This window comes from Peromyscus eremicus, chromosome 1, assembly GCF_949786415.1.
Source record: "Peromyscus eremicus chromosome 1, PerEre_H2_v1, whole genome shotgun sequence".
Classification (NCBI taxonomy): Eukaryota; Metazoa; Chordata; class Mammalia; order Rodentia; family Cricetidae; genus Peromyscus; species Peromyscus eremicus.
Window position 1 is genome coordinate 187,753,579 of NC_081416.1, and position 13,179 is coordinate 187,766,757.

At 38.8% G+C, this 13,179-nt stretch overlaps 1 pseudogene; it reads left to right on the plus strand.

Moving 5' to 3' along the window:
* The first annotated feature begins 1,536 nt into the window (after positions 1-1,536).
* LOC131903531 (zinc finger protein 54-like) lies at positions 1,537-12,896 on the plus strand (annotated as a pseudogene).
* Positions 12,897-13,179: the final 283 nt, after the last annotated feature.

Genomic DNA, 13,179 nt, shown 5'->3' on the forward strand with positions numbered 1-13,179 from the left:
CCTAGCCCAAGCCTCCTGAGTGCTGGGTTATAAGGCTTGCATGACCTTCTGAACTGTACATAATTTTTTGTTATTATTATTTTTTGTTATTTGCTCTGTAGCCTTTGCTGACCTGGAACTCACACTGTAGACCAGGCTGGTCTTGAAATTACAGAGTCTGTCTGTCTTTGCCTCCTGAGTGCTGAGATTAAAGCTGTTTGCCACTACCACCTGTCCTGTTATCATGTCTTGACAATTATACAAGGTAACTGCACAGCCTCCATGATAGAAATGAGAGATCAACTGGATCTCTTGTTACCTGACATTAAAGACTTTTGTTACATTAAATTGGAAACTCTAATTGAAATAGATGAATAAAACACATCTAATTTAAACAACATGAAATAATATGTAAATAAGTATGTAAACAGAACATCAGTAGCAATGTGATTGAAGCAGGTATAAAATGCTGCCCCTAAACTTGAAAAGATTGACAGGATTCCATCAGAACTCCAGAGAAAAACTAACATCAAAGTTACTTGCAATACTTCTTAACAGTGGCACACACCTTTAATACCAGCACACTGGAAGCAGAGGCAGGCATATCTCTATGAGTTCAAAGATAGCCTGGTGTTCATAATTCCATGAGAGTTAACACTATAAAATAAAACCCTTTTTCAAAACAAAACAAAATATATCAACAAAAAACAAAAAAACAAACAAACAAAATCTTCTTGAAACACAAAAAAGGAGATTCCACTTGACTCTTAGTTTTACCTGATATTAAACCAAATAATGTGCAGAGTGTGGTGGCACACTCCTCTAATGCCAGCATGCCAGAGCAGAGGTAGGTCAATCTTAGTGAGTTCCAAATCATCCTTTTCTATAAAGGGAATTCCAAAACAGCCAGGGTTGTTACTCAGGCAAACTCAGTCTCAAAAAACCAAAACCAAAACAAAACAAAAAAAACAGATAATTATACAATGAAAAAGAATGTATAGACTGATATGGTCATTTAAAATAAATTTCTGAGAAGGATAGGGTGGTGCACACCATTAATCCCAATACACCCAAGACAGAGGTAGGCAGATCTCTGGGAATTTAGTCCAATCTGATCTACAAAGCAAATTCCAGAACTGCCAGTGTTACATAGAGAATCCCTGATTCAAAAACCAGGAATTTTTTTTTTAGTAATAACTGTTTCACACTGACATACATATGTGTACATATACACTCTCTGTGTGTGTCTGAGCATGCACACATCAAACACTGTCCACTCTCACTTCCTACCTGTCTGCTATCCTGGTCCACAATTCCAGCCAATTTCTCTAGAATGTTCATCTCTATTTATTTTGCTTGGGATCCCCTGAGATTATCCAGGGCCATCTGTGAGACTGTGGTTTGGAGCTCCGTGTTGTAGTCTGGTTAGCTAGCAGAGGACTACAGCTAAAGGCAGAGATTCTTCTCCTACACTCTATCTATAGCCAACATTTGAAAGGTAAAGAGTGGACTCTGTGAGCCTTTCCCTTTCCTAGTCTGTGGTCTAGTGTGCGGTCCATGCAGGTCAGTACAGCTGCTGTTGGTTACTGATTACAACAGCTGTGTGGAGTCTAGAGCATGGCATGTCTTAGCCCTTCCTCCTCATTCCCTTCTTATTCCCTTTCCTCCCCCGCTTCCTCATTGTTTCTGGAACCATAGATGGAAGGTGTAACTGATATTTTTAGGCCAGGAACCACATGTCCCACTTACTTTCTACTTCTAGCAAAGCAAGATTCTCTGCACCCACCTGGGGTGAGCGGAGTTAGTTTGTGTGTGTGTGTGTGTGTGTGTGTGTGTGTGTGTGTGTGTGTGTGTGTGTGTTGGGGTGAGTCTAATCACCTTATCCTGAGTCACAGAAGACAAACTTGTTCCTGAGTTAGAAAAATGACAAGACCACCATTTAGTGGTGAGAGCAGTACAGTGCTAGGTTTATTTAACTTGTGGATTTAATTGAGTAGTCTCCATATCGACTTCCAGAATCACTAGATTTTTGATCATGGCATTACCATTCACTTAGATTTCTTGTATATTGTTGCTGTGTTAGATTATTGGTAGCGTTTATGTGGTGATGTGTTGTGTAACCTAATAAAATTTGTGTGAAGATAAGAGGACAGAACAAGCTACTAGATTAGACATAGAGGTCACATAGTGGTGGCACACACCTTATTCCTAGGAGTCGGGAGGCAGAGATCCATCTGGATCTCTGTGAGTTCAAAACCACCCTAGACCACATGAGATTGAATCAGCGTAGGAGAGAAAACAGAGCCAGGCAGTGGTGGCACACACCTTTAATCCCAGTACTGGGAAGTACACACCCTTTAATCCCAGGAAGTGATGGCTGGGCAGAGAAAGGTATATAAGGCTTGAGGAGACAGGAACTGTCCTTTTCAGCTGAGGAAGTTCATTCAGCTTGAAGCCTCTTGGCTGAGTTCTTTCAGGCTGAGGAGTTGGTGAGGTAAGAGGTCATGGCTGGGGCTTGCTCTGCTTCTCTGATCTTTCAGCCTTTACCCCAATATTTTGTTTCAGGATTTTTATTATAAGACCATTTTAAGAATCTTACAACATATTTTTCTTCCTTCTGTGTGAGAATTGGTGATTTGCTGTCTTGCCCATGGATGATTACTTCCAAGTTCTCCTGTATTTATGTAGTCACCACATAGAATTATTATTTCCTGTATTTACATGGATAATTCTTCTGATAGCCCTGTATAAATTTTGCCTCTAGTTATTGTCAGCAAAGCTGCTGTAGTGGAATCAATTATGCTATCACAAGGTTGTCTTCCAATGCACCTACGTCTCTATCAATTTTAAGATAAATTTTTTCTTGATGCAAAAATAGAGTTGACAGTGATTTTTCTCTATAAGCGTGTAATATCATTTCACTCTCTTCTGTATTTGCCATAATTGTCTAGACACCGGGTCATAGTGTGTTGCTTAGGTGTTTTCCTGTGGTTTGGCATTGTTTTCTAACAGCTTTCTGTGGTGGTAGTTTGTGTATGCTCTTACAAATAAAGCTTGCCTGAAGATCAGATGACAAATGAAGCCAGCCACTAGTTAGTCATAGAGTCCAGGCAGTGGTGGCACACACCTTTAATCCCAGTACTGGAGAGACAGAGACAGAAACAAGCAGATCGCTGCAATTTCAAGGTCACCCTGGGCTACACAAGCCTGATCCAGTTTAAAAGAGAAACCGAGCCCAGCAGTGGTGGCACACTCCTTTAATCCCAGCACTTGGCATCTCGTGTCTTTGTTCCCAGTGTTGGGGAGGCACACACACCTTTAAACCCTGTGCTAAGGAGTTTGGGATAAGAAGTTGTAAGGCTGGGCAGAAAAAGGAATGTAAGGTGGAAGGAGACAGGACCTCATCACTGCTTCAGTTGGAGAATCTCACAGATTTAAGAAGTAGCAGCTGGCTGTGTTGCTTCTCTGATCTTTCAGCTTTCCCCCTGATATCAGACTTTGCGTTTTTATTAATAAGACCAATTAGAATTTATGCTACAGCTTTCAGTATTAATTTTTTTCCTTTTCTTTTTGACCCTTTATATGAAAGGTCAGCAAGTCATCTATTGCTTGTTCCTGAAAGAAAAACTCAGAGAAAAGAAATAGAAAGAAATGGCTGATTCTCCAGTAAGCGTTTTCCAGGTCAGTGGTCATGCCTACTTTTCTAGAAATGTTATATGTTCAGATATTGCAAACCTTTAATTTTCTGCTACTGACAATATTTTAAATTTTATTATGACAATTGTTGCAAATAAACAGCACACACACACACACACACACACACACACTATGAAATTAACTAGACTCAATTACTGTACAAATATTGCAATTTTGTTTAGTTAGAGTAGTCATTGAGAACTTAAGCTCTGGAGTCTTCAAAGGGGGCTTTATATTTTTGTTATTGAATACATTTTTATCAATTCATCAGACAGAAAAAAAGAAAAATACTTTGGAAGAATAACAGCTAGAAAATTATTTTTATATACATTTTCACAACTGTTGTTCATTACCTACATTCAGTCCTACCGCAACCCTGTTATTTAACCTTTCTTTTCTCCATGATCTGCTAAGCCCCCATGTATTTTGTTTCTCATAGACACATATTATTGGCCTTTTTCTGCATATGAGGAAAATGTGATTTCTTCTTTCTGGCACTGTGTGACCAAACTTAATATTACACATTCTATGTCTAACCATTTTAATGCATTTTTCTCTTCAGCTGAATGGTGTTCCATTATGTATGTGTACAGTCTTCATATAATTAGGTTAATTCTAATACTTTGCCATGCTGAAGTCAGTAGCAGTGAATGTGGAGTGTAAAGATCTCTGTAGTGAGGTGTGGAGTTTTCAAATTATGTTCCCAGGAGAGACATTGTTGGGTCATACATTAGTTCTATCTTCAATTTTTTTTTAATAATCTTGAAACTCATTACCACACTGAGTGTATAATCTTCACACACCCCCAACCACAGTGAATAAGGCTTCCTTTCTCTTCTCACCTTGCCTAACATTTGTTTTCTGGTTAGTTGATGACAGCCATTCTCAGCCTGGGATGAGGTGATATTTCAAAGCACTTTTAATTGTGTGCATCTATAAATGGCAGTATAATTTCCTTGGTATTTAATCTCTGTAAATCTTGGTAAATTCTAGGTATGAGCCCCTATCAACAATGTCACTGGTACAGATTCTCTTCCATCACTTGGGTGTCTGTGTGCTGTGCTGATGGTTTCCAAAGAGAAACTTTTTCTATTCATGTAGTCCCATGTTTCACTTCCACTGTTGTTGGTGTTCTTCCTAATCAATAGGCCTTGCCTATCCCAATATCCTGATGGATCTTCTCTACATTTTCTAGTTGTCTATGTGTTTCTGATTTGAAATAAGATTTTTTTATCCACTTTGAATGGTCTTTTGTACAAATGAAAGATAAGAATCTAATTACATTCTTCTGTTGTTTTCAGTTTTACCAACACCGTTTGTTAAAAAGCCTACATTTTTGAGCTGTATCATTTTGCCTCCTTTGTCAAATATTAAGTGCCTTAGCTTTTTTCATTTTTCTTTCTTTATGGGTCCTCTATCATTGTCTTTTTTAAATGACTGTACCATGCTGTATTTATGACTGCAGGTATACAATGTAATTTTATAAATCCAACACTTAGAGCATTTTTATCCATTCTGCCCTTCCCACATTATTTTCCCCCAAGAATAAGTATCTCACATGAAATTATGACTCGTAATTTTGAAAAAAATTCCATTTCAACACATGAACAAAAAATACATTGATGTAATGTATAATTGTTGTAGAATAAGGGCTATATCTTTATATATTAGTGAGTGAAGACGCCTATGATGTAGGCTTTATTTGTGGGAACTGTCCCACTTCCTTGAATCATGGTTATAAAGAGCTCATATTGAAGCACATGATAGTTTCCACAACATCTTAGCACTATGTGCACTTAAGAGACAAAGCTTGGTTTTTAATGCTATGTAATACTTGGTTCCTAATACTAAAAATCTAAGGAAACCAGACAGTGCAGAACGTGCCTTGCACAAGTGGCTTGATCCTACCATGAAAATCATGTTCTTGAGTGTAGATTCAGATTGTAGTTTACTTTGTTAAGACTGCAATTGCTGTGAAGACACACTAAGACCATGGCACCTCTTGTAAAGGAAAGCATTTAATTGAGGAGGCAGCTTACAGTTTCAGGGTTCAGTCCATTATCATCATGGCAGCATAGAGGCAGACTAGAGGTAGTAGTAGCTGAGAGTCCTACATCTCCAGGCAACAGGAGGTCAACTGAGTGTCACATTGAGTGAAGCTTAAACAAAGGAGATCTCCAATCTCACCCCCACAATGACACACTTCCTCCAACAAGGCCATACCTACTCCAACAAAGCCACACTTCCTAATAGTGCCACTCCCAATGGTGCCTATTTACATTCAAACTACCACAGTGGTCTACTTTATTTCTCTTCGGTGTTCAATATCATGGTAATGATGATGTCTGTACATGTTGGTTGACATCTGCTATCTGTTTGTCTCAGGAGAATTGCTACACACATCACACACTTGGTTAAAATGATCAGTTGTAATATCCCAAACTAGAGAGATCAGTGTTTTGGGTTTTTTGTTATGTTTTGTTTTTTGAAATAAGGTGTCTCTGTATAGCCCTGTCTCTTCTAGATGTGGCACTGTAGGCCAAACTGGCCTCAAACTCACAGAGTTCCACATATTTTCTTCTCCAAGTGCTGGGATTAAAGGCATGTACCACCACACCTGGCTTGAGATCAGCATTTTTATTTCTTTTTTTTTATTGCCTAAACAGGATCCCACTGTGCAGCCATTACTGTCTGGGACTCATTAGGTAGCATTACATAGAACGCATCAGAAATAATGTCTTGAGGACACTGACTGATTGATGTGCACAATCCATCACATTTGATGCAGAAAGAAGATTCCTCAGGATTGCTTTCCCCCAATCAGTTCCTGTGAGAGTCAAGACTCTACTCCCCAACCCTGAACATGCAAAGTTTTAAAGCAGAGATTTGGGGAATGAGCTCTGCCTGCCAGAATTGCATTTATTCTTGACTCATGACTCAGACAGAATATGTCACCACTATGCAGTTTGACAAATATAAAGGAAGAATCATAAACTCTGCTAACCTAAAATCTGTTAGACAGTACAGGATAACTACTAAAAAGGAACACATTAAAAACTACAAATTTCAGGCACAAAAATTCTCATATTTTCTCCTGAACTGATTTTCTGAGCATTATTACATTTGAAAAGCACTGAAAAGTGAAGGTATTTCTCTCCCAGTGTAAACAACTATACTGTAACAAAAGTTTCCTCAATTTTTGTAGCTATTCAGAAATGAAATGTTTCAGAAATTCTGAAATTGTTAATTTGCCTAAATTCGAATATTCATAATGTATTAGGGAAATTTTAGATTATGTCAATTGTGGTTGATGCAGATTTTTCTACCTGCATGGTAGTGGATCAAAATGCTTATAAAATAATCCCATTTATTACCTGTTTTTGCATGTCAATGTTAAAATTGAAGGTATGCAATGTTATTACACTTGTTATTGTGGAAATAAAGAAAATTCTTTGCTTATCTAATCAACCATAAATTCTCCCTTCCATATGTACCACTTTGCTCGTTAATAGAATGACATTGGACTTAGAATTTAAACGTACAAACTGAGCATGTTAGAATATAACCATGTAAGGCCAGAGAATGCATACAATTGATTGAGTGGCAGTTTCTTTTTTTCTTTGTTTATTTCCTAAAATTTATGTTATTTTACTTTATATTAAGAGATTTTCTATTTGATTTCCCTGTCAACCACAGATTCCCCTGATCTCCTTCCTTTCACCCCCCAGCCTTCCCTACCCAAACCACCCTCCATTTCCACTTCCTCCAAGGCAAGGCCTCCCCTGGGTATCAGAGAACCTGATACATTCAGTTGAGGCAGGTCCAATCCCCTCCTCCCTGCACCAAGGCTGAGCAAAGTATCTCAGTGTAGGCTCTAGGTTTCAAACAGCCGGCTCATGAACTGAGGACTGGTCCTGGCCTCACTGCCTGGCAGCCCCTAAACAGCTTAAGCTAAACAACTATCTCACTTATCCAGAAGACCTAGTCCCGTTCCATGGGTGTTCCTCAGCTATTGGATCACAGTTCATGTGTTTCCACTAGTTTGGATAGTTGTCTCTGTACTTTTTCCAGTCATGGTCTCAATGTCTCTTGCTCCTATAATTCCACCTCTCTCTCATTGATTGGGCTCATGGATCTCTGCCTGGGGCTTAGCCATGGATTTCTGCATCTGCTTCCATCAATCACTGGATGAGGGTTCTATCATGACAGTTAGGGTGTCTAGCCATCCGATCACCCGAGTAGGTCAGCTAAGGCACCCTCTCGACCATTGCCAGTAGACTATAGTGGAGTCATTTTTGTGGATTCCTGGGGACCTGTCTAGCACTCTGATTCTTTCTATTCCCATAGTGTCTTCCTTCATCATAGTATCTCTTTCTTTGTTCTCCCATTCTGTTCCTGATCCAGCTAGGACCTCCTGCTCCCCTAAGCTCTCTTACCCCGACCCTAGCTCTCCATTACCCTTTCTCACCCCCAGTTTGCTCATGTATATCATACATTCCTCCACTGCTGGCGGATCCCTGTGTCTTCCCTAGGATCCACTTTACTAGGTAGCCTCCCTGGAGCTATGAGATGCAGTCTGGTTATCCTTTGCTTTACATCTAGTATCTACTTATGAGTGATAACATACCATGTTTGTCTTTCTGAGTCTGGGTTACCTCACTAAGGATGATTTTTTCTAGTTCCATCCATTTGCCTACAAACCTCTTGATGTCATTGTTTTTCTCTGCTGAATATCACTCCATTGTTTATTGTACCATATTTTCTTTATCCATTCTTCAGTTGTGGGGCATCTAGGTTGTATCCAGGTTCTGGCTATTACAAATAATGCTCTATGAACATAGTTGAGCAAGTGTCCTAGTGGTATGATTGAGCATTCCTTGGCTATATGCCCAAGAATCGTATAGCTGGGTCTTGAGGAAGATTGATTCCCAATTTTCTGAGAAAATGCCATACAGATTTCCAAAGTGGCTGTACAAGTTTGCACTCACACCAATAGTGTGGGAGTGTTCCCCTTGCAATATATCCTCTCCAATATAAGCTGTCTTCAGTGTTTGTGATCTTAGCCATTCTGACAGGTGTAAGATGGTATCTTGAGTCATTTTGATTTGCATTTCCCTGATGACTAAGGATGTTGAGCAATTCCTTAAATGTCTTTCAGCCATTTGAGCTACTTCTGTTGGGAATTCTCTGTTTAGTTCTATAGCCCATTTTTTAATTGAACTGTTAGGTATTTTGGTGTGTAGTTTCTTGATATCATCTCTCTGTTAGATGTGGGGTTGGTGAAGACATTTTCCCATTCTGTAGGCTTTGACTTAATTGTACTGTTTGGTATTTTGATGTGTAGTTTCTGGATATCAGCCCTCTGTCAGATGTGGGGTTGGGGAAGATCTTTTCTCATTCTGTAGGCTCTTGTTTTGTCTTATGGACTGTGTCCTTTGCCTGAAAAAGTATCTCAGTTTCAGGAGGTCACATTTATTAATTGTTGCTCTCAGTGTCTGTGCTACTGGTGTTATATTTAGGAAGTGATCTCCAGTGCCAATGCGTTCAAGAGTACTTCCTATTTTATCTTCTAAAAGGGTCAGATTAAGTAGATTTATGTTGACATCTTTGAACCACTTGGACTTAATCTTGGTACCCAGTGACAGATAAGGATTTATTTGCAATCTTCTATATGTTGACATCCAGTTATGCCTGCACCATTTGTTGAAGATGCTTCCTTTTTTCCATTGTGCAGTTTTGGCCTCTTTGTCAAAAATTAGGTGGTCATATGCGGTTTAATGTCAAGTCGCTGTTTCTTACTATGATATACAGGTACAGCAATTAAAGCACATTTTCTCATCATGAATTTTCATTCTTAGACATGTACACTATGATCCTGTTGGACATAAACACAGCATCCATAATAGATAGACATCCATGTCCAGACCTTAAATGTGTGTCATTTTGTATGTGAGCCTATTGTGTCATACTGTTTCCACAGAGTTAGAAAATCCATCATATGATGTGACTATATTGAATTCATCTTATTGTGAAATTGTCTTCATCATCTATATCCCTCATTTTTTCAAATCTACATATATCCAGGTAAATACTCTGTCTGGTAGCATGTGGTCTAACAACTGTTTTGTTTCAGGGTCCATTAACATTCCAGGATGTAACAGTGGACTTCTCCCAAGAGGAGTGGGATTGCCTGGACACTGCTCAGAGGTCTTTGTACATTGATGTGATGTTGGAGAATTACAGCAACCTGGTCTCTGTTGGTGAGAACATTTTGCTTCTAAGTAATTCTTTGTATATATTGGCTTTATAGGTTGTAAACTCTCTCTTAAGCTTTATTAGACAGAACAGAAGACTAGGGAAAGTATGGTAGTAGAGAACAACTTTTTCACAGTATTTGGTTTTTTCTTTCTATTTTACCAGTTACAAGTGACATGCACGCCTAATTTGATTCCACAATGCATTCAGAAATTTAGTATTATATAATATTTACACCCATATTTTTGAGCTGCAATTACATCACTGTACCTCATGTAGTTTTAATTGTGAGAAAAGCTCAAGATGTGCAAATTGAGAAGTACTCCACAAATAAAGATTCTGACAGGAAAGAGCCATTGGAAATCTTTCCTAGATTCCTCTAGTTTGTTTTCATTTCATGTACTAAGCACAATACTGTTAGACTTCCGTATTCCTTCTAAAAAATATAGCATGGTTCATGGGCTACCTCACAGGACATATGGTTGATGAAAGGTGGACCTGGACACCTGTTAGGAGCAAATGAGAATGCCCAGGAATGTGGAGAACAGAGAGTATCCGCAAGTATGGTGGGTTAGAGTATTAGCAAGACAACCTTGGAGTCTTCAAGTGAAAGAGGAAGCAAGAGGTGAAAATGATTTTGTGATATTCAATTCCACTTGAAAGGATTGCTGATCATTAACATACTGTAGTTTTATGGCCCCAGGATGCATCCTGCCTGTTGTAACTATTAGATGTAACTGAGGTTTTCCTTGTCCCACAGTCCCACAGTCATAAGCTGTCACAAAGCTAATTACTGATTCCAATGTTTCCTAATCCATCTTGTGCCATTAGACATTTTTGATAAAGACCAGTCATTTATTAGTAATCACAGACCCTTGAAGGCTGTTGTGCTGTTTTTGTGAGAATACATTGAAATACAGTGAAAGAAAAGTGTCTAAGTGGTTGCTGGTTGACTTATCATTAGAGAAAACTGATGTCGACCATCATTTATCAAAAGTTTAACAGCAGCCCTACTAATCTGAGATGTACTCATTTTCAGGGAACTATTGCAAATATGATCCTGTCCATCAACATGTGAAGACTGAAAAGGAGTCTTGTCAGTGTAATGAGCTTGGTAAAATGGTTCATAACCCCTCCACATGTGCTTATTATAAAACAAGAGAAACTGCTGAAAACTCCAATAACCACAAGTGCAGTAATCACAGGGATAAATTCATTGAGTCTTCCAACCCACATAGACATGAAAGCATGCACGCTGGAGAAGAACCTTGCAAATCTAAAGACTGTGAAAAATTCTTAAATTTGAGTTCCAACCTTACTCAACATCTGAGACTCTACACTGAAAAGAAAGAGCACAGGCAGAGAGAATATTACGATTATTTCAGCTCTACACACAGTCTTTTGCAACAAACAATCCAAATTGGTGAGAAACCACACCAGTGTGGGATGTGTGGGAAATGCTCCAGTAATGCCTCAAGCCTCACTGTACATCAGAAAAGTCATACTGGAGAGAAATCTTACAAATGTATGGAATGTGACAAATCCTTTACCTGGGACTCATGTCTTAGAAGACATCAGAGAGTTCATACTGGAGAGAGACCTTACAGATGTAAGGAATGTGACAAATCCTTTTCCCGTTGCTCAAATCTTAGAATACATCAGAGAATTCACACTGGGGAGAAACCTTACAAATGTATGGAATGTGGCAAGTCCTTTAACCAAAACTCACAACTTAAAACACATCAAAGAGTTCATACTAGAGAGATATCTTACAGATGTAAGGAATGTGGCATATCTTTCTCTACATGTTCAACTCTTATAAGGCATCAGAAACTACATACTGGAGAGAAACCTTACAAATGTAATGAATGTGACAAATCTTTTACTAAGTGCTCAAATCTTAAACAACATCAGAAAATTCACTCTGGAGAGAAACCTTACAAATGTGGAGAATGTGATATGTCCTTTATCCAGAATTCAAATTTTAAAAGACATCAGAGAATACATACAGGAGAGAAACCTTACAGTTGTGAGATATGTGATAAATACTTTACAAGTTCTGAAAATCTTAGAAGACATCAGAGGGTCCACACTGGAGAGAGACCTTACAAATGTATGGAATGTGACATATCTTTTATCCAGTACTCACATCTTAAAAGACACCAGAAGGTTCATACCGGAGAAAGGCCTTACAGATGTAAGGAATGTGGCAAATGTTTATCTACTTGTTCAAGTCTTAGAGAACATCAGAAACGACATACTAGAGAGAAACTTTTACAAATGTAGGAAATGTGACAAATCTTTTACTACATGCTTATTTCTTAGACAACATCAGAAACTTCATACTGGAGTGAAACTTAAAAATGCCTGGAAGGTGACAAATTCTTTACCTACATGTCAAATCTTAGAACACATCAGAGAGTACACACTGGAGAGAGATTTTACAGGTGTAAGGAATGTGACAAGTCTTTCACTAGCTGCTCATAACTTAGACCACATCAGGAAATTTATACTGAAGAGAAACTTTACAAATGCAAATCCTATATCCACGTTTCAGTACTAGAAGACATCAGACAGTTAATACAGGACTGAAAAACAGCATTGCGAACCATGTGACATGGTATTTTTATGGTGTTCTCTACTTAAAAGGCACAAGTATACATAATAGAAACGTAAACACAAGAAACTTATGAAAGGGCTTATTGAAGTTTTAAATGTTATAAAATATCAGAGTTTATATTCAAATAAAATTCTACAACAGTAACTGTGTGAATTTTTCTTTATGTGTATGGGTACTTTTGCCTACAAAATTTTCTGTGCACTCCATGTTTGTCTGATGTCTGTGCAGGCCTGTAGAGGGCATCAGATTCCCTGAAGCTGTGGATGAAAACAGCTGTGAGCTATCGTGTGTGTTGAAAATTGAATCCTGGTCCTCTGGAGGAACAAACAGTGCTCTTACCCACTAAACCATATCTCCAATGCCAAGGAATTGGTGTAATAAAAACATTTATCTTGCCCTCCATTTAAAATTTGAAAATACATGAGTCAGCTGTTTGAAACCTGGGGCCTATATGCAGGATCGCTTGGCTCAGCCTGGGAGGAGGGGACTGGACCTACCTGGACTGAATCTACCAGGTTGATCTCAGTTCATGGGGGAGGCTTTGCCCTGGAGGAGGTGGGAATGGGGTTGGGCTAGGGGGAATGTGAGGGGGGTGGGAGGGGGGAGAACAAGGGAATCCGTGGCTGATA